This window comes from Gorilla gorilla, chromosome 15 (genome assembly GCF_029281585.2).
Source record: "Gorilla gorilla gorilla isolate KB3781 chromosome 15, NHGRI_mGorGor1-v2.1_pri, whole genome shotgun sequence".
NCBI lineage: Eukaryota > Metazoa > Chordata > Mammalia > Primates > Hominidae > Gorilla > Gorilla gorilla.
Window position 1 is genome coordinate 64,735,743 of NC_073239.2, and position 23,531 is coordinate 64,759,273.

Genomic DNA, 23,531 nt, shown 5'->3' on the forward strand with positions numbered 1-23,531 from the left:
ATCAAACCACAGAAACAGGAAGATGTCTCTGAAGCAGGATATAGAAACAGTTAATAAAAGGAATTCACCTTGACCTTGTCTCCTGAAGCAGACCATAAAACATAGCTGAGCTTCCCCTGAAAATAGGTCATAAGACTCTTATTTCAGGGGATTTTTGAAATATACCCAGAAGAAAGAAATGTCACACAGGAACACCAAGAAAAATCTGAAGGGGAGAAAATATAAACATTTTTTCTGAGTCCTCACAAGGTCTTTGCTAGGATACCTGTGTAAAAAAAAAAAAAAAAAAAAGACAAACAGGAACAAAAAGGTATACAAATTTTACTAACATGTATATAGATATAGGAGCCAGGCACAGAGTATGAGACTCAAAGGAAGTGCCAGATAGCTGAAGTTTTTGTACCATCTTGAGGTTACAGAAGGAATAGGGGAAAGATAGGATATGGGAGGGAGAGGAGGAAAGGCATGGTGAGCAAAAGCAGACTTGTTATTGCAGAAATCTCACAGATAGCAACTCTCAGAAAGAATACACGGTGGCCTGCAGTAACATTTTTCTGTCAAAACTTCTTTGAAGGTATTAGATTTTAGTCTCTTTTTCTGTGAGTTAATCTTTCCTGGATCTGGATAAGAGGACCCTCAGAAAAAGTCTGTTTGCGTTGCTGTATTTTTTTACTAATGCAGATTTTCTCTATAATGCAAATCTCCCACACAAAAGGGCAATTTTTTCACAGGTATTTCTGTGGGTTGCAGCCCTTCTGAATAGCCATATAGAAATATGCCAAAGAAGTATATTTTGTGGTGAAATATTCTGGTTTCTGTCAGAACAAACAGGTCTTGCTAAATTTTCTCCCAGTTTATAGCTATTAGATCATATCTTCCTTTTTCCCAATCATGTTCCTCCACAACTGTCTACTTCTTCCTCATGCTTAGCATAAAATATACGCAGTTTTCCCTGTTTCTTTGGGTTTTCACCTCTGAAATTTCCATATTACGTAAAATTTATATTAAATACGTTGTATGGTTTTCTCTTGTAATCTGTCTTTTGTTACAGGAGTCACAGTCATGAACCTAGCGATGGGCAAGGAAAAGAAATAGCTTTTTCTCCTCTACAGTTTCACAGATAGCACATGCAGAAAAGCCGGTGAGACACACATATTCAGCTGGAGAAAAGACTTGACACATCACTTTTTATTTATTTATTTATTTTGAGAAAGGATCTCACTCTGTCACCCAGGTTGAAGTGCAGTGGCACAATCTCGTCTCTGGTAGAGACAGGGTTTCACCATGTTGCCTAGGCTGATCTGGAACTACTGAGTCCATTGGATCCACCCACCTTGGCCTCCCAGGGTTCTGAGATTACAGGCATGAGCAACTGTATCCAGCCCATACCACATTCTTAACATATGCTACTACATTCTTTACTCACCAGCTTATAGTTCACTACTATTTTTCCTCTCCCTTTCTCATTTGTTAATTTATTAATTTTCCATGACTTGGGAGGCAAAACTTTTATGTAACATAATAGCAATCTGTATCCCTTTAAAAACATTGGCTGTTTTTACACGCCATGTAAACCTCAGTAAAATGAGTACCTTAGAGAGTTATATAGATTCCTCATCAATTCCAAGAGATCCAATATCCTTTCCCTGTTGAAGACCAGAACTTTATCAGGCTACTTAGGTATGAAGTAAAACTACCTGTTCCTGTTTTCCATTAAGCAGAGCAAACAATAGGCAACAAACAAACAAACAAACAAACCAAAATTCAAGCTTGTTGAAGCAACAATAGCAACGGAACAAATAATAATATGAAATTGCAATACAGAATTCTGTCAAAGTTTTTCCTTCTACTGTTCACAAAAATGTTCACCAAAACATCAGGCTTACTGACATAGGACAAACTGCATAATGCAATATGTTAAATAACAAGCATTGTCCATTATAATGAAAGGAAACAAGAGTCAAAGGCACAATATTCATAAAACACTTGGAATCTATAACCCACTAAAATTCAGGCTACCAGCCAAATATTACAACATCTTCAAACATCAGGTAACTTAAGGTGTATGATTTGAAACTGATAACGCATAATTTCCAAAGAGCTCTGTATAGGTAAACAGTGGTGATGCAGTGAGCTATTTGTGTCGAGTATTTATTTCTTTGCTGTCTAATTGCTCCAACTCCCTAGACGTTAGGAGTCTATCACCTGCTGTTCCTCAGCTGCTAAGATCAGAGAATATAACACAGATGGAGTGAGCTATGTTCTCACGGCTGCTGCTTCACAGAGATAAGGCTGCAGGTTGGAGAAGTGCTCAGCTCTGCCTTCCTCTGAAAGAGCCTGAACAGCTATCAATAATTCCCAGTTACTCCTCTACTGTTACGTTAAACAACACTGCCTTGCATACACATGTGCAATTCGATAAAAGAGTTGTTTAAATCACTTGAAATGCCTGTAGCTTTATTATTGCAGATCTTTGTGTTGTCTCTCGTCTTTTCTTTTTTTAAAAAACCTCTTTTTCCTGCCCACTCCCTCCCCCAGGTCTACTGCCAAACTGCAATGATTTAAGAACCTGGTTAAAATATTGGGTCACATTTCTTCACCAGTTGCCTTGAGCGTGTTTGGTGAGCTATTCTTTAGCCAGCCTTGTCATTCTGCTGTCATTCGCAGCATTATATTTCTAGGTATGAGAACATTGCAAAAATCAGTTATGCTCATTCAGGAACATGTATTATGTCTGGATATGATCTCACAATTAAAATAAGCCAATTTCCAGCAGCCAGGGTATGGTAGCTGCAATCCCTTGTATCACTGAAATTTATACAGTTCTTAATTTTATCAAAGGACAAAGATCATTTTACCTCCAACTCCTAAATATGCAAATACAAACTCTCCACACCCTCTTCCTGACACTGGAGAGTGGTAGAAAGGGTCAGACTGTGCTACTAAATCGGGCTTCATATAATTCACCATTTTGATCAGTTATCGTAATTGACATCAGCTTTTGCTTCCTGTGAAGCAACACATGGAATGCACTTAGTACAGGGCCTCCTAGCCTCTTTTCAAATATCAACTACTGCTGATTACCAATGTATTTTCAGCCCTTTCCCTCCTGATATGTCCTTGAGTATCAAGTTCAGTGGCTGTTTTCCCCCATTCAGCCTAGATACTCTGGGATTCTTTGAAAATAAGCTGATATGACTTTCATTAGTGTCTCCACACTTTAAAAATTTATCACGAACACTGGTACAAGTGTTCTTTATTATATAGAAACAATGATAAGGGATTCATTGTCACAAGATTTTTAAGCAGTGAACTGATTAAATACTCATTGCTTGGGTTAATTTTACATATTTAAAATGCTTTTTTTTTTTTTTTGAGACAGTCTCACTCTGTCGCCAGGCTGGAGTGCAGTGGCGCAATCTCGGCTCACTGCAACCTCCTCCTCCCGGGTTCAAGCGATTCTTCTACCCCAGCCTCCCGAGTAGCTGGAAGTACAGGTGTGTGCCCCCACGCCCGGCTAATTTTTTTTTTGTACTTTTAGTAGATTCGGGTTTTCACCATGTTGGCCAGAATGGTCTCAATCTCTTGACCTCGTGATCTGCCTGCCTCAGCCTCCCAAAGTGCTGGGATTACAGGCGTGAGCCAATGCACCCAGCCAATGCATATGTTTTTTAATAAGTGTTTCTCATACTTTTCCTTAATCTCCTTTATCGTACTAGCATCTTATTATTTACTGTTGATACAACATTCTGATTTCCCCTCTAAGCCCAAGGTAAGCTGCTTCTTACTAAAAACCAATCATTTTAGAAACAATTAAACATGACCAAGCAAAGACTGAGCTTTACGGTCACGCTCTGTTATGTAAATGAGGTAATTTAAAACAAACTTAGTGTTTTTTTTCCTTTATATTTAAGCTTATATTGTTTTACCTAGATGTTTAAGCAACTCTGCCAAAAATGTACAATACTATTACAAATTTATTAAAATTATTTTCTGACATTTATGTAGTATATATGCATATATATTTTAAACTTTAGTTTAATTAAAAGGTGTTAAATAATTTGTAAGCCTTAGAAGTAAATTATTTTCCAGATTAATGAATTTCTAATTTTATATAAAATTCAATTGGAAAATAGCACTACAATATTCTCTTAGCAGACCACATCTTCTGTTTGCTAGCTAAGAGATAATCTACAACCTCAAGTCTCTATGGTTGTGTACGATTCATCTGAGCTCATCAGGCTTACTGGAGAGTCAGGTTTCCCTCTGTGATGCAATATTTCATAGACTAAGCATCTTTACCATTTCCCCCGGATGTTCATGGTTTCACACCTTGGAACAGTAGAGGCCACCAGGCTCCTCTAGCCCATAGTGTGTTTCCACATTGACATCCTCCCAGTGGATACCCCAGTCAACAAACACCAGCAGCACTGGTTATGGCAGCAGTTTATTTTAGTCTCCTCGATGACCCAGAATTTCTTCTTTCCTTCAGTAACTGGTACTTCTGGGAACAATACCTCTGAGAAAACCTCTTTATCTCTTATGATCTCTTGGTAGCTAGACAACTCATTATTACTTTCTTGACTCCATGTTAAAAATTCATGTTAGGCATGATTTTACAAGCATTCGGTGTCCTGTACAATGTCATTAAAGAAGGAGTATCTGTAAGGGGAAACATGTGAGATATTTTCTGTGAAGTTGGAAGACACGCTTCTCAAGACCATCCTCACTTTGAATACTAGTTGTATGTTTGGGGGTTTCCCAAGATCACTCTCAGATTTAACGAGTCACTAGAAAGACCCAGGGAATTCACTGAAAGCCGTGATATATTCATGGTTATGGTTTATTATAGAGAAAGAATATAGAATAAAATCTGCCAAGGGAAGAGGTGCACAGGGCGGAGTTCAATGAAGTGGGGGTGTGGGTGTTTCAAATGTGAGGCTTCTATTATTTTCAGGATGCATTACCCTCCTGACATCAATGTGTGACAATATGCATAGAACATTGCCAACCGAGGTGGCTCCTCAGAACTTTAGTTTCCAGAGATTTTACTGGAACTCTATGTTTGACTGCCCACATGGCTGACCTCTAGTCTATGGACTGTTGGAGGTTGAATGGATACCACGTGGCCCAAAGACGTCATCATAATTCACATGAACAGCAGCACTATTTCAAATTATGACATGTAATATGTATGGAACAGTGGAGCTTGTGGTTTTCATTGTTCTGTGTGTGTGAGGGTGATGATAGAAACCATGAATTATTTTGCCTAATGACAGTATTTTAATGCATATCTTTTGAATTTAGCAGGCCAGTAGATTTTTTGTTGATTCTCAGATCAGCTGAGGTCTCTCTAGCACCTCCGATTTGAGTTTCAGAATCCTATATAGATAATATTCTAGGGAAGTCCATTGACTCAGATTTTATTGGTTTATAGAAACATGATTGTATTGTATTTATTTGGATTTGAATATAAGTAAAATATTTTCCACGGTAATTTTTTTTTCTAGGAATATGTGATATCTCTCTAATTATTCAGGTCTTGTTTAACATTTTTAAGTAGAGATTTATTATTTTTTTCATAACAGTCTTGCGGATCAATGTCGTTTAACTCTTCTTTTATTTGTATTGTGGGAAAGATACTTGTATTCATCTGTTTTCATGCTGCTAATAAAGGCAAACCTGAAACTGGGTAATTTATACAGGAAAGAGGTTTAATTGACTCACAGTTCCACGTGGCTAGGAAGCCTCACAATCATGGCAGAAAGCAAAGGGGAAGCTAGACATGTCCTACATGGCAGCAAGCCTCACAATCATGGCAGAAAGCAAAGGGGAAGCAAGACATGTCTTACGTGGCAGCAAGCAAGAAAGCGTGTGCAGGGAAACTGCCCTTTTATAAAATCATCACATCTCATGAGACTTATTCACTATCATGAGAACAGCACGGGAAAAACCTGCCCCCATGAATCAATTAACTCCCACTGGGTCCCTTCCACAATATGTGGGAATTATGGGAATTACAATTCAAGATGAGATTTGGGTGAGGACACAACCAAACCATATCAACACTCTTACATTACTTTTAAAAAATCTGTTTATTTCTGATATTATAGAACTACAGTATAGAGCAGGGATATGGCATAAGGTATGATATATCTTGTCTTGAATGTTACTGTATTCTCTCATAAATTTGAATATCATGTTAGTTAATGTACCTATATTTCCATGTATTATTAATAATAAAAGCTATCATTATTGTTAACATTCTACTACTAAGATGACTAAATTCTTCAATTTTCTACTATATTTCTTAAATTAATAATATAAATAATAGTTGTTCAATTGGGCATCATTTCTTTGTTCTCTGTTAATAAGGGGTTTTCTGTTGATTCATGATATTCTTCAATAGGGTAAATATCTTGTGTCCTATTCTTAGTTTGTCACGATTGTTTTTTAAAAATTAAAAATGCATACTGATTTCAAATTATTTTTTCATATCTTAAAATATATTTGTAGTTTTCTTTTTTAATCTAATAATATGTATTTTTATTATTTCCTACTTTCTCGTAACATTTAAGACTTAATTTTTGTAGAAAAATTTTAGCTGCATTGTGTAATATTTTTATATGTTGTATTCTCAGTTTTGTTCAATTCTGGTTTATTACATACTTTGATTTCCTGTTTATTTGAATAAATATTTGGAAATGTAAAACATTTGATCTTTATTCCATTTCTTCCTTCCCTCCTTTCTTCTTTTCTTTTCCTTTCAATTTTCTAATACCACTTTCCAAAACTGAACAATTTGTGCTAAATATTTTTGTGTTTGGCTTTATAATGTTGTTGGATTTTTAACATCCAAAACATTGTTATACTGGCAAACACTATGGTTTGCTTAGCTAATAGGTGTTCTCCAATTTTGCATACCAACAAAACTCCTTGTTTTGACTCCAAAGTTCCCAGTCGAAGAGGATTCATTATCATTGGTTTCGGTCATAGAAACCAATCTTATTCTCCTTGATAAATCCTTGCTTTCAGACTGTCCTGGCTGCTAGAGCTGGGCATGTGACCTAGTTCTGTCCAGTGAGTTGTAACTGGAGATATCCTGAGGAAGCAATTGGAAAAAGAATATCCTCTTAGATAATAAGGGGATAACGGATGGAGATAGCTCCTGCTTCTTCTGCCTCCTGCCCTTGAATAAAACCTAACTCTGCAGTGGCTGAAGCTGTGACAATCCTTTGGTCTCCCAGGGAAAAACAAGAAAATTATAATAGAAACAGCTTAATGTGTATATATGTACCAACTTTTCTTGATGTTAGTTGCAGTCAGGTCATTAAGTTCTGACGAAAGATATGCAACTTTTGATATTTTTCCTCTTTCTAGTTTATCCTGTTGCATACAGCTCTAGCTAAAGCAATTTTTTTTACCTTAAGGTGAATTGAAAATGGAATTCCAAATAAAAATGATGTAACAACAAAAGAAAATGTTAGATATCCAATTCTGTGGGGCATCTTTCAGCCATGGTTCATGTATCTGAACTTTTACACAGTAAATAATTAAATTTCCATATTTTCAGCCAGTTTTTATTTTGAATTTTCTGTCCCTTAAATCCAAAATTAATCTTAACTAATACTGGTGTTGACTCAGAATCCTGATTTTTGTGAGATGAGTAAGCAAAAGCGTGACTGCTTAACTTTAGGTTCTTGTTAAGTGAAATATTTTCTTACCTCATGGTTGGTTTTTCTGTTGCTTATAGGAAAAGTGTTCACTATAAAAAATAAAGACTTCACAGATATAGCCATAGATTTGATAATTATCCTTATTTGTTATATTAATTTCTCTACATGAGGAGAAAAGGAACTGCCAATAACCTACAGAATTGATACTTCTGGGGTACATTTTGAAGCATCATATTTGAAAACAAACCTACTGACCTCTGTTGCTGATTTTCATAGGCAGAGCTTTTAAAGAAAGTAATCTCCCTTATAATATAGCATTTACATTTCCATATTTCATAGCTATATTATAATATAATTTTATAGCATGATAGTACAATTTCTATTTAATTTGATACCTGAGTTAATATATATGTATGTGTATTTATCTATGTGTTTAAATTCTAATATTCAAAATTGTTCCAAAAACACAATCCTGCCCTTTGTGATATGATAAAGCCCAGATAAAAAGCTCTTAATTTTTGTCATTCAAACATCTACACTTTAATGCTTAAATAAAAGCTGTCATCCAAATATAAAGCATTATTTGGAGATATTACATATTTTAAAGATCATGGCTAGTGGAAGAGTTTAGTAAATTAACACATAAAAAGTTAATTCTAAGTTAATTTCATAAAGAATGTCCAGGGGACAATAAGTAGCTTGAAGAAGACAATTGTTCAGAAAAGTAGAAAGTTGTTGCTTTTTCCAGCTGGTTGATATTTCAGGGTCATTTTATATTTTAAAATTGCCAGTCTTTCTACCACTTGAATATCTTGGAGCTGTGTATATGAACACAGTCAACTCTTTCATTGCCTTGAGCATTGCTGGAGGATATTCAAGCTATTTGCTGATCTCTAGCTATGTTTTAGCCAAACTTTATTTTATAAAGAGTCCCTAGGTGCAACTATGAGGCATTTTTATGCCTCCTTTGATTGATTCTTCCAGCCGTAGCCCTCGGTGATTTGGTAATACTTTAAATCCTTGCCTAAGTTGTTTCACTATTAGACAACCAGTGTGTAGACCTGCCAGAATATTTGTATTCCTTTCTCTGTGGCCAAGAACTGACTTAATGTTCCCTGAGAGAATTTTATTGTTTGATGGCCCTCCTCATTCTGTTTTCTACGGTCTGTGGTTTTACACAAAACTTATTATCTTTGAAGTTAGGCCTCATCTTCTTATCCTTCTAATCCTATCACCTCCAGTTTTTTTTTTTCTTAGAGATGGAATTAAAAGGCAGTCATACCTGATTTTGAAACTAAGCCCCACTAGTGTTTGACTAAGGCTAAGAAACTGACCTCTTTACCACAAGTTCCATAAACTGCACATTGTAAAAAATAAAGTTGTGATGTAATAGTGCCAGTCACATGGTAGCTACTTAATAAACTTCAGTTTATCTCTTTACCTTTTACTCATATTGCAGTTATAATTTGTCCTTTTGTACTGAAGAACTAATGGACTTTTTAATAAAAAATATAGTCTTCAGTCAACATTTATTGCATATGTATACCCAGATTTAATCAATAATTTTTTTTATTGTTTTTGTTCTTGAGCTAACTGGTTGCTAATTTGTAACTCAGAACTTTTCTGATTAATTGGACAACTATGCATTTTTTAAACAAGAAATACGTGGTTGAAATAGAGCAATACCAATTTGTTACTACATTTGGATGAGTGTGCACATTTTTGAATTTATTGAATAATAGTAATTTTTATGATTAAACCATTCATTAGTACTTTAGAATATATTAACCTGGAGTTTTCAAATTTATATTCAAGGCGATTGTATGTTAAAATGCAAATATTTTATATTCAGGTTTTGTAAAAAATATTGTTTTGCCTCTCTTAAGCTTTAAACATTGATTTAAATAAGGTCTAAGTAATCAATTTATTAAGTGATCAATCTTTGTATTCAACATGACTTTTATGTTCCCAAAACTATCTTAATCTCACCTAGAATTTTGTACTTACACTTCAGGATTCTTAGTTCCATAGCAATATTGTTCTAGTTTTACATACAGGAGAATTTTGCTTTTAACTTGTGGTGTAAAACCATGATATTTTCTTAGCAGTTAACCATGTTTGTTTGTTATTTTAGCTATTGTAAATTGGATTTATGCCTGGGATTTAGTAAGCCCAGGACATAGAAACTCTGTGTGTGTGTGTGTGTGTGTGTATACATATATATATATAGTTTTTTTTTTTTTTTTTTTTTTTGAGATGGAGTCTCGCTCTGTCATCCAGGGTGGAGTGCAATGGCGCGATCTTGGCTCACCACAACCTCTGCCTCCTCAGTTCAAGTGATTCTCCTGCCTCAGCCTCCCGAGTAGCTGAGATTATAGGCTCCCGTCACCACACCCAGCTAATTTTTTATATTTTTAGTAAAGACGGGGTTTCACCATGTTGGCCACTCTGGTCTTGAACTCCTGACCTCAGGTGATCCACCCGCCTCGGCCTCCCAAAGTGTTGAGATTATGGTGTGAGCCACCATGCCTGGCTGAAACTGTCTATTTTTCTGAGAAATTCCAATATTGTAGGCATCCCAATATTTTTAGAAAAGTTAAAAGCTTTTATTCCTAAATAAGCTTTTAGAAATAAAAAAAATTGCAATTTTTTTTAAAAAAATTCAAAACATTTTTCATTAATCATTTCACAAAGATACTACTGGGAGAATTAGTCCATTAAAAATAATGGGTGATATCTTCTTCTTCCACTTAGAACATAGAGTTGCAAGAGGATTGCCTCTTCAATCCTAACCACGAGAACCTTAAAGTCATAGTTTCTTAAGCTCATTAGAGATGGGAGCATGCAAAGAAACCTACTAAATTATAACCCACACAGTGATTTGCTTAGAATAGAAGTGATCCACAAATGCTTTAATCTGTGGCCAAACAGCTGAATAATGAAGAAGCCACCAAAGCTATGAGCAAGAAGAAAACAGTTATACTTTCAATGAGTTGTTAAAGACTAATAACAGACTGGTATGACAGAATCCCTAGGAGTCATAGATGAAAAATATCTGCAACTATCTCCCAACTCTTTCCCACAAGCCTTACTGAGCTCTCATGAGAAAGATTGTGGGCAGCACAGGAGAGCTGAGACAGATTCCATGGGAGGTTCAGGCGTGTGGGGGCTGCTGAAGTCTGAGGGGAAGAAGTAGGACTGAGAGAAACCTCTGGACACTTCAGATACTCATCATGTGGTAATGTGATGAGCCTGCTAAAATGTGAGGGCAGAGCAGTATAACTGCGAGAAAGCCCTTAGGCCATGGTGCCTTATACTTAATAGGGAAAAGCACCTCTCTGTGCCTAGAGAACAGGTGAGAATGACTTCTAAAGGTGTGAATGTACAGAGATTACTGAGGTCTCAGGACCATGAGAAAAAAAAAAAATGGAGGGCATCGCTATATGCACTCTGGGTCTGACAATAAGCATGCAGCAGATGCCATTTGTAGCTGAGTGTGGGGAAAGAAAGATGAAATAAAACTATCCCAAGTGCATGAGCATGAGGTCTGATGACAGGAAAATAAATGGCTCAGACACTCAGATCCCAAGTTTATTAAAATAAAGGTTCTAAAACTACCCTCAAATAATTTGAAACCTGTAGGGAACTAAATCTAACTGAAGCAACAACAGAGTTTAGACCTAGGTCAACTATAGGCTAGGCTGACTCAGAAGGATCATGCCCTTTTATAGCCAAAAATATTTACGTCAGCATCTATTTTTTTTCCACAAATTGTCCAGAATGTAAGAAAAATTTATTAGACAAATGAAGAGGAAAGAAAATGCTTCAGGAGAGAAGCAGTCAAGAGATGTGAGAATTATCAAACAGGGACTTAAAAATAACTGTAATAAAAATGTTAAACGGTCTTAAGGAAAGGCCAGCTATTTTAAAGTAACTATGTGAATTATGTTAAATGACCTTGGGCAAAAAGCAGATGACAACAAGCAGGAACAGATGGGAACTACCAGCACAGGCATATATTATAAAGAATAAGGTCAAAGGAAAATGCTAGAAATTAAAAATATGGCAACAGAAATGAATAATTATTCTGATCAGCTAGCTTATTGGAAGGCTGCACAGCAGAGGAAAGAATCAGTGAGTCAGTGACCAACATGCAAGTAAGTAGAAGCTGTTCAAATTGAAACACCAAAAGTAAAAGAGTGTATTATTCCATTCTGTCATTGCTATAAAGAACTACTTGAGACTGGGTAATTTATAAAGAAAAGAGTCTTAATTGACTTAAAGTTCCACAGACTGTACAGGAAGCATGGCTAGGGAGGCCTCAGGAGACTTACAATCATGGCAGAAGGTGAAGGAGGAGCTGGCACATCCTACATGGATGGAGCAGAAGGAAGAGTGAGCAGTGGGAGGTGATACACACTTTTAAACAACCAGCTCTCATGAGAACTCACTCACTACCATGAGAACAGCACAGGAGAAATCCACCCCCATAATCCAATCACTTCCCACCAGGCTCCTCATCCAACACTGGGGATCACAATTCTACATGAGATTTGAGTGGGGACACAAATCCAAACCATATCAAAGAGTAAATAAAAGAAAATGGAGCTTGCAAGATTTAAGGGATGCTATAAAACACAAATATTGAATATAAAATTAAAACATAATATGAAACATAGTAATTGAAGCTCAAGAAGTTGAAGTAAAGTTGCACAGAAGAAACTATTTAAAGACAGAATAGCAAATGTTTTTTCAAAATTGGTATTACATCAATTCACAGGTTAAGCACAATGTGTATGCTGAAACTGTACGTGGACATATCATGGTGGAACTGCTGAAAAACAAAGGAAAAGAGGAAATAGTAAAAACTGGTGGAGAAAAAAAGACATTACATTCTTTAAGGTGGAATAACATTGAGAGAATTGCTGATTTCTTACCAGAAATGATTGAAACCAAAAAAATATTAGAATGAAATCTTTATACTGTTGGAAAAAAATTATGCATAAAAATTTCTATATTCAAAGAAATAATCTTGTAAAATAAAGGTAAAATAAAGGTATGTTTAAATAAAAGCTCAAAGAATTTGCAGCAATGCATTACAAGAAAGACTAAAATAAGTTCTTCAGGCTGTAGAAAGTGAATATCTATAAATCTAATACACATAAACCTAGAACATCAGAAAGATGTAAATATAAAGAACATATTTACAAAAAATTTTGAAATATCTACATCTATGTTCATAACTTTATATCAATATTTGTATCTATCTCTTTAAATATCTTTAAGATACTATGGACTGTTTAAAGCAATATAACGATGAACTGTGATATCCTGTAACATTTGTGTAATTAAATATATGATGAGAACACAAAAATCAGGAAGGTAATAATTCAAATTATATTTTTGTAAAATTCTTATTGCTTATAAAGTAGTACGTTATTTTAAAAGCTAGATTGTTATAAATTAAAGATACATAAGAGAAACCACAAAATAAATAACACAAAGAAACATGACTAAAAATGAAAAGAAGAGATAAAATGGAATACTAAAAATATCAATTAACTCTAGAGATGAAAAACAAATACCATTTTAGTAGACTTAAACTCAAACATAGTAATTATTACATTAAAAGTAAATGTCATTTGGTTCTTCTAGAAAGTTTACTCACACAGAGTAGAAGTTCAAGATATTTTCTCACGGTAACACCTGTGAATAACAAACACGAGGGTCATTAGGAATAGCAGGAAAGCATTTCTATTGCCAATGTATTAATACTGGTAAAACTAGAAAGAGAAGGAAAACAGATTGCATAAAAAGAGCTTTAGATTGTAAAGTATCTTTTTCATCAACTTGTAGTAAGGATGTATGCTAACAGCATGACTTATTGTTGATGATATTAACTTTGATTACCTGACCAAAGTAGTGTTGAACAGCTTTTTCAACTGTAAAGGCATTCTCCTCTCTTCCACGCTGTAGTTTTTGAAAGCAAGTCACTATTTGCTACAACCCACACTCAAGAGACAGTGTCTTAGTCTATTTGGGCTACTATAACAAAATATCATGAACTGAGTGGCTTAAAAATAACAGAAATTTATTCCTTACAGTTGTGGAGTCTTGGAACTCTTAAGTTCAAGGTATTGGCAGATTTAATGTCTGGTTAGGGTCCACTTTCTGTTTCATAGAGGGCGCCTTCTTGCTGTGTTCTTAGATGATAGAATGGGGTGAGGCAGCTATCTCACTGCAACCTCCACCTCCGGGTTCAAGCGATTCTTCTACCTCAACCTCCTGAGTAGCTGGGATTACAGGCACCTGCCACCACATCTGGCTAGTATTTTGTATTTTTAGTAGAGATGTGGCTTCACCATGTTAGGCAGGTTTGTCTCGAACTCCTGACCTCACATGATCCATCCACCTCAGCCTCCCAAAGTGCTGGGATTACAGGGTGAGTCACTGCGCCCGGCCTAGCAAAATTTCAAGTATACAATACAGTATTGCATTAACTCTAGTCTCCATGCTGTACACCAGATCCTCAGAACTTATTCATCTTATAACTGAAAGTTTGTGCACGTTCATCAACATGCCTCCATTTCCCCTAACCCCCAGGCCACTGTCCATTAGCAACCAGTATTCTACTCTCTGTTTCCATGAGTTGGATTTTTACGAATTCCACATATCAGTGAGATTGCACAGTATTTATCTTCCTGTGCCTGGCTTTTTCACTTAGCATAATCCACCCAGATTTATTCATGTTGTTGCAAAAGACAGTATTTCTTCTTTTTTATGGCTGATTAGTATTCCATTGTGTATATGTACTACATTTTCTTTATTTATTCATCTGTTGATAGCATTCAAGTTGTTTTCATACCTTGGCTATTATACATAATGCCACAATGAACAAGAGAGTGCAGATATTTCTTTGAGCTAATGATTTTATTTACTTCGAATATATACCCAGAAATGATAGTTCTATTTTTAATTTTTTGAGGATTCTGCAAACTGTTCTTTGTAGTGGTTGTACCAATTCACATTCCCATCAGCAGTGTACTAGGGTTCTCTTTCTCCACATCCTCACCAAGAGTTGTTATTTCTCATCTTTTTGAGAGTAGCTGTACTCTAGGCTCATCTTGTGTATTCCCTGCTCATCTTTGGATTAGGCCATTTCTCCAAGGAATCTTGATTTATTTTATTGGAGAACAGTTTTAGAAACAAAGATCTGGTAGTTGAGTGTGTCAGTTTTACTGTAGTGTTGCTACTTCTAGGTCTTCAACTGATAGAACTAGAGAATATATATATGTGTACTAACTCATGTTTACACAAATATATATAATCATTTACCTACTTATATATTTGTATCTGTATTACGCTAGACATAAGTTCATACAGCTGTCCCTAACTCTAATCCATTACCACGTGGTTCATTCTAGTTTCCCCTGTCCTTGCCTATCTGAAACTGCTCTCCCAATAGAAATAAACCTGCCTCACAGCATCCACCATGTATTTACATATTCGTTCAACCCTACTCTACATACACAGCTTTTTCAGAATTGTTAACCCAGGCGGCTGTGAAAAACAACTAGAGTATAGTGTTTATGTACAGTTCCTTTTGTTTCTAGTCTTAGAGTTTCCAATCAAAGCACCGTTTTCCAAAATTACTTGTCAGCTGGTTTTCTGCCCACCCTTTTCAGTGAGGATTTTCCATAAATTTGTGATACAGCTAGAATCCTTTTGTCACTATGTTCATTGCATACAATATAGTCTTCTGGTTAATTCCTTTAATTTGTATAAATTAAGGTTTACTCATTTTGTTGTACATCTTTTTTGTTGTTGTTGTTGTTGTTGTTTTGCGATGGAGTGTCACTCTGTCATCCAGGCTGAAGTGCAATGGCGCGGTCTTGGCTCTCTGCAACCTCCACCTCCCAGGTTCAAGCAATTCTCCTGCCTCAGCCTGTGGAGTAGCTGGGAATACAGGGGTCCGCCACCATGCCTGGCTAATTTTTGTATTTTTAGTAGATATGGGGTTTCACCATGTTGGCCACACTGGTCTCGAACTGCTGATCTCGTGATCCTCCCACCTCGGTCCCCAAAGTGCTGGGATTACAGGTGTGAGCCACTGCGCCTGGCCTTTTTGTGGTACATCTTTAAGGGTTTCAACAAACGCATAGCATTTTATATCCACCACTACACTATAATATGGATTAATTCCATTGAACTGAAACATCTTAGTGCCTCTCCTAGTCAAATACTCTCCCTTCCACAGTCATTTGAATATCCTGATCTGTCTTTCAGTCCAACAGTTTTCCCTTCTCCAAAATGTCATACGAATGGACTTCAACATGGAGACTTTCAGCCTGACTTCTTATGTATAGCAACATCCACTTAAAGTTCATCTAAGTAGCTCCATGAGTTAATAGCTTATTTCTTTTTATTACTGAGTAATATTCCATTATATGGATGTACCACTGTTTATTGATCCATTCATCTAACTAAAGGATATTATTTCAACATTGCTTGAAATTTTTGGTGATTATGAATAAAACTGCTAAAAACATTCATCTGCATGTATTTTTTAGACATATATTTTCAAATCAATTGTGTAAATATTCAGGAACATGCTTGCTACCTTGGATGATAAATCTAAGTTATATTTAGTAAGACACTGCCAAACTACATTGCAAAGTGCCTTTTTGTATCCCCACCAGTGATGAATGAGAGGCCCTGCTGCTCTGAGTCCTTGCCAGGTTTGGGAATTGTCAGTGAAGAGTCTATTTAGATCTTTCGCCTTGTTATTAATTAAGTACAAGTTCTTTATCAGATATATTATTTGTAAATATTTTCTCCCAGTTTATGACTTGTCTTTTCATTCTTGCAACTGCATCCTTCACAGAGCAAAATATTTTAAAATTTTATTTAAAGTTTAATTTTTCATTATGTTCTTTCATGAGTTATACTGTTAATGCTGTACTTTAAAACACATAGTCAAGCCCTAGGTAATGTAGATTGTTGTCCTATGTTTTCTTCTAGATGCAGAATTTCTTTTTCACTCTTTTTGCTGTAAGTTTTTATGTGTTTTGACCCTATTTGTGTAAGTATATTTTTGGAATCTCTATTGTGTTCCAGTGATCGGTATTTCTATCTTTTTGTTAATAGCAAACAGTTGTAATTACTGAAGCTTAATAACATGTTTTAAAATCAGGTAATAGGAGTCTTGCAAATTTTTCTTTTGAAAAATTGTTCTGATTATTTTAGTAGCTTTACCTTTCCACATAAATATTGAACCATCTTATGAACAGAACATCTACAAAAAGCTTGCTGAGATTTTTATTTATTTATTTATTTTTGAGATAGAGTCTAGCTCTGTCACCCACGCTGGAGTGCAGTGGTGCGATTTCGGCTCACTGCAACCTCCACCTCCCAGGTTCAAGTGATTCTCCTGCCTCAGCCTCCTGAGTAGCTGGGATTACAGGCACCCGCCACCATGCCCAGCTGATTTTTATATTTTTAGTAGAGATGGGGTTTCACTGTGTTGGCCAGACTGATCTGGAACTTCTGACTTCACAATCCGCCCACCTCAGCCTCTCATCTTGCTGGGATTTTTATTGAGATTCTGTTAAATTAATAGATGGAATTGGGAAAAATTAACATCTTAACATTATGGAATGTTCCAATTCTTTCTTTTTTTCATTGCTGAGTATAAAAAAAATTTAAACTTAAAAAATACTAATTATAGTAGCATAAACAGTGAAGCACATAGACATAAATATAGCAAAATATGTTAACATAAGTTTTAAAGAACAGAAATCAACAGAGTATGTTCTCTGACCATGTGGGAATTAAAATAGAAATCAATAACAGAAAGATAACTTTGACAAACACCAAATTTGTGAAAATTACTCAACATACTCTAAATTGCCATGAGTCAAAAAAAAAAAAAAGAAATCAGTATTAGGAAATACTTAGAAATGAATATTAGTAACAACATGAATTTTCAAAATGTGTGAGATGAAGCTAAAGTGTATACTACAAGGTAATTTAGTAACTATGTTTACAAATCAAAAATACATGGAATTTATAATATATGTCTCAAATTTATAAAGTTACAAAAAAGAAACTAAAGATAACAGTGGAAGTCATTAAAAATGAAAATGAACAAAAAGTAAAGAATGTCAACAAAGTAAAAAGGCAATACTTGAAAAGACTAGTAAAATTTGTAATCCTCTGGAAAGAGAAAAGCTACAAATTACCAAAATAAGAAATGAAATAATGGATGTCATTTCTCAGTACTACATTACTAAGAAAATGCAATAAATAATTCGGTGTGAATAACTTTCACAACGTGAATGGAGTAGAAAAAAATTGTTTTGAATTTTTTGAAAGACGTAATTGGCACAAGACATAGTAAAATCTCAACAGTATTATTTATATTTAAAAAAATAAAATTTTAATGATGGAATCTTCTTGCAAAGATAACTCTAGGACTGTTTTGCTTCACTAGTGGATTCTAGGCATTTAAGAAAATGATAATATACTAATTATATTAGAAAATAGAAGAAAAAGAAGTATTTCAAACTTATTTTATTAGGCAAGTATGTCTTTGATTCCAAAACCAGACAAGGATACTCAAACAGAGAAGTATTACAGACAAATACCTCTCATGAATAAGAGGCAAATATTTCTTTTAAAAATATCAGCAAATTGAATGCTACATATAAAACATATTACAAGAAAATACGGCTTACCGCACCTGGCTCTGAGGGTCCTACGCCCACGGAGTCTCGCTGATTGCTAGCACAGCAGTCTGAGATCAAACTGCAAGGTGGCAGCGAGGCTGGGGGAGGGGCGCCCGCCATTGCCCAGGCTTGCTTAGGTAAACAAAGCAGCTGGGAAGCTCCAACTGGGTGGAGCCCACCACAGCTCAAGGAGGCCTGCCTGCCTCTGTAGGCTCCACCTCTGGGGGCAGGGCACAGACAAACAAAAAGACAGCAGTAACCTCTGCAGACTTAAATGTCCCTGTCTGACAGCTTTGAAGAGAGCAGTGGTTCTCCCAGCACGCAGCTGGAGAGCTGAGAATGGGCAGACTGCCTCCTCAAGTGGTTCCCTGACACTTGACCCCCGAGCAGCCTAACTGGGAGGCACCCCCCAGCAGGGGCACACTGACACCTCACACGGCAGGGTACTCCAACAGACCTGCAGCTGAGGGTCCTGTCAGAAGGAAAACTAACAAACAGAAAGGACATCCACACCAAAAACCTATCTGTACATCACCATCATCAAAGACCAAAAGTAGATAAAACCACAAAGATGGGGAAAAAACAGAACAGAAAAACTGGAAACTCTAAAACGCAGAGCGCCTCTCCTCCTCCAAAGGAACGCAGTTCCTCACCAGCAACGGAACAAAGCTGGATGGAGAATGACTTTGACCAGCTGAGAGAAGAAGGCTTTAGATGATCAAATTACTCTGAGCTACGGGAGGACATTCAAACCAAAGGCAAAGAAGTTGAAAACTTTGAAAAAAATTTTGAAGAATGTATAACTAGAATAACCAATACAGAGAAGTGCTTAAAGGAGCTGATGGAGCTGAAAACCAAGGCTCGAGAACTACGTGAAGAATGCAGAAGCCTGAAGAGCCAATGCGATCAACTGGAAGAAAGGGTATCAGCAATGGAAGATGAAATGAATGAAATGAAGCGAGAAGGGAAGTTTAGAGAAAAAAGAATAAAAAGAAATGAGCAAAGCCTCCAAGAAATATGGGACTATGTGAAAAGACCAAATCTACGTCTGATTGGTGTACCTGAAAGTGACGGGGAGAATGGAACCAAATTGGAAAACACTCTGCAGGATATTATCCAGGAGAACTTCCCCAATCTAGCAAGGCAGGCCAACGTTCAGATTCAGGAAATACAGAGAACGCCACAAAGATACTCCTCGAGAAGAGCAACTCCAAGACACATAATTGTCAGATTCACCAAAGTTGAAATGAAGGAAAACATGTTAAGGGCAGCCAGAGAGAAAGGTCGGGTTACCCTCAAAGGGAAGCCCATCAGACTAACAGCGGATCTCTCGGCAGAAACCCTACAAGCCAGAAGAGAGTGGGGGCCAATATTCAACATTCTTAAAGAAAAGAATTTTCAACCCAGAATTTCAGATCCAGCCAAACTAAGCTTCATAAGTGAAGAAGAAATAAAATACTTTACAGACAAGCAAATGCTGAGAGATTTTGTCACCACCAGGCCTGCCTTAAAAGAGCTCCTGAAGGAAGCACTAAACATGGAAAGGAACAACCGGTACCAGCCGCTGCAAAATCATGCCAAAATGTAAAGACCATCAAGACTAGGAAGAAATTGCATCAACTAATGAGCAAAACAACCAGCTAACATCATAATGACAGGATCAAATTCACACATAACAATATGAACTTTAAATGTAAATGGACTAAATGCTCCAATTAAAAGACACAGACTGGCAAATTGGATAAAGAGTCAAGACCCATCAATGTGCTGTATTGAGGAAACCCATCTCACATGCAGAGACGCACATAGGCTCAAAATAAAAGGATGGAGGAAGATCTACCAAACAAATGGAAAACAAAAAAAGGCAGGGGTTGCAATCCTAGTCTCTGATAAAACAGACTTTAAACCAACAAAGATCCAAAGAGACAAAGAAGGCCATTACATAATGGTAAAGGGATCAATTCAACAAGAAGAGCTAACTATCCTCAATATATATGCACCCAATACAGGAGCACCCAGATTCATAAAGCAAGTCCTGAGTGACCTACAAAGAGACTTAGACTCCCACACATTAATAATGGGAGACTTTAACACCCCACTGTCAACATTAGACAGATCAACCAGACAGAAAGTCAACAAGGATACCCAGGAATTGAACTCAGCTCTGCACCAAGCAGACCTAATAGACATCTACAGAACTCTCCACCCCAAATCAACAGAATAGACATTTTTTTCAGCACCACACCACACCTATTCCAAAATTGACCACATACTTGGAAGTAAAGCTCTCCTCAGCAAATGTAAAAGAACAGAGATTATAACGAACTATCTTCTCAGACCACAGTGCAATCAAACTAGAACTCAGGATTAAGAATCTCACTCAAAACCGCTCAACTACATGGAAACTGAACAACCTGCTCCTGAATGACTACTGGGTACATAACGAAATGAAGGCAGAAATAAAGATGTTCTTTGAAACCAACGAGAACAAAGACACAACTTACCAGAATCTCTGGGACACATTCAAACCAGTGTGTAGAGGGAAATTTATAGCACTAAATGCCCACAAGAGAAAGCAGGAAAGATCCAAAATTGACACCCTAACATCACAATTAAAAGAACTAGAAAAGCAAGAGCAAACACATTCAAAAGCTAGCCGAAGGCAAGAAATAACTAAAATCAGAGCAGAACTGAAGGAAATAGAGACACAAAAAACCCTTCAAAAAATTAATGAATCCAGGAGCTGGTTTTTTGAAAGGATCAACAAAATTGATAGACCGCTAGCAAGACTAATAAAGAAAAAAAGAGAGAAGAATCTAATAGATGCAATAAAAAATGATAAAGGGGATATCACCACCGATCCCACAGAAATACAAACTACCATCAGAGAATACTACAAACACCTCTATGCAAATAAACTAGAAAATCTAGAAGAAATGGATAAATTCCTGGACACATACACTCTCCCAAGACTAAACCAGGAAGAAGTTGAATCTCTGAATAGACCAATAACAGGATCTGAAATTGTGGCCATAATCAATAGCTTACCAACCAAAAAAAGTCCAGGACCAGATGGATTCACAGCCCTTTTCTACCAGAAGTACAAGGAGGAGCTGGTACCATTCCTTCTGAAACTATTCCAATCAATAGAAAAAGAGGGAATCCTCCCTAACTCATTTTATGAGGCCAGCATCATTCTGATACCAAAGCCGGGCAGAGACACAACAAAAAAAGAGAATTTTAGACCAATATCCTTGATGAACATTGATGCAAAAATCCTCAATAAAATACTGGCAAACTGAATCCAGCAGCACATCAAAAAGCTTATCCACCATGATCAAGTGGGCTTCATCCCTGGGATGCAAGGCTGGTTCAATATACGCAAATCAATAAATGTAATCCAGCATATAAACAGAGCCAAAGACAAAAACCACATGATTATCTCCATAGATGCAGAAAAAGCCTTTGACAAAATTCAACAATCCTTCATGCTAAAAACTCTCAATAAATTAGGTATTGATGGGACGTATTTCAAAATAATAAGAGCTATCTATGACAGACCCACAGCCAACATCACACTGAATGGGAAAAAACTGGAAGCATTCCCTTTGAAAACTGGCACAAGACAGGGATGCCCTCTCTCACCACTCCTATTCAACGTAGTGTTGGAAGTTCTGGCCAGGGCAATTAGGCAGGAGAAGGAAATAAAGGGTATTCAATTAGGAAAAGAGGAAGTCAAATTGTCCCTGTTTGCAGACGACATGATTGTATATCTAGAAAACCCCATTGTCTCAGCCCAAAATCTCCTTAAGCTGATAAGCAACTTTAGCAAAGTCTCAGGATACAAAATCAATGTACCAAAATCACAAGCATTCTTATACACCAACAACAGACAAACAGAGAGCCAAATCATGAGTGAACTCCCATTCACAATTGCTTCAAAGAGAATAAAATACCTAGGAATCCAACTTACAAGGGATGTGAAGGACCTCTTCAAGGAGAACTACAAACCACTGCTCAAGGAAATAAAAGAGGATACAAACAAATGCAAGAACATTCCATGCTCATGGGTAGGAAGACTCAATGTCGTGAAAATGGCCATACTGCCCAAGGCAATGTACCGATTCAATGCCATCCCCATCAAGCTACCAATGACTTTCTTCACAGAATTGGAAAAAACTACTTTAAAGTTCATATGGAACCAAAAAAGAGCCCGCATCACCAAGTCAATCCTAAGCCAAAAGAACAAAGCTGGAGGCATCACACTACCTGACTTCAAACTATACTACAAGGCTACAGTAACCAAAACAGCATGGTACTGGTACCAAAACAGAGATATAGATCAATGGAACAGAACAGAGCCCTCAGAAATAATGCTGTATATCTACAACTATCTGATCTTTGACAAACCTAAGAAAAACAAGCAATGGGGAAAGGATTCCCTATTTAATAAATGGTGCTGGGAAAACTGGCTAGCCATATGTAGAAAGCTGAAACTGGATCCCTTTCTTACACCTTATACAAAAATCAATTCAAGATGGATTAAAGACTTAAAGGTTAGACCTAAAACCATAAAAACTCTAGAAGAAAACCTAGGCATTACCATTCAGGACATAGGCATGGGCAAGGACTTCATGTCTAAAACACCAAAAGCAATGGCAACAAAAGCCAAAATTGACAAATGGGATCTAATTAAACTAAAGAGCTTCTGCACAGCAAAAGAAACTACCATCAGAGTGAACAGGCAACCTACAAAATGGGAGAAAATTTTTGCAACCTACTCATCTGACAAAGGGCTAATATCCAGAATCTACAATGAACTCCAACAAATTTACAAGAAAAAAAACAAACAACCCCATCAAAAAGTGGGCGAAGGACATGAACAGACACTTCTCAAAAGAAGACATTTATGCAGCCAAAAAACACATGAAAAAATGCTCATTATCACTGGCCATCAGAGAAATGCAAATCAAAACCACAATGAGATACCATCTCACACCAGTTAGAATAGCAATCATTAAAACGTCAGGAAACAACAGGTGCTGAAGAGGATGTGGAGAAATAGGAACACTTTTACACTGTTGGTGGGACTGTAAATTAGTTCAACCCTTGTGGAAGTCAGTGTGGC

The 23,531-nt window shown here is 36.5% G+C and overlaps 1 long non-coding RNA gene across 2 annotated transcripts in view; it reads right to left on the reverse strand.

Annotated features, from left to right (window-relative positions):
• The window catches only part of LOC101126603 (uncharacterized), a 30,092-nt gene extending 11,523 nt beyond the window's left edge, over positions 1-18,569 (reverse strand). The window contains exons 1-2 of one of the 2 annotated variants that reach the window (XR_008671560.2): positions 18,418-18,569; positions 13,345-13,382 (exon numbers count right to left, since the gene is read on the reverse strand). This is a non-coding gene — a long non-coding RNA (uncharacterized lncRNA). The remainder of the gene's footprint in view (positions 1-13,344; positions 13,383-18,417) is intronic. The other variant, XR_008671561.2, reaches the window with a different exon arrangement.
• Between the last annotated feature and the right edge of the window lie 4,962 nt (positions 18,570-23,531).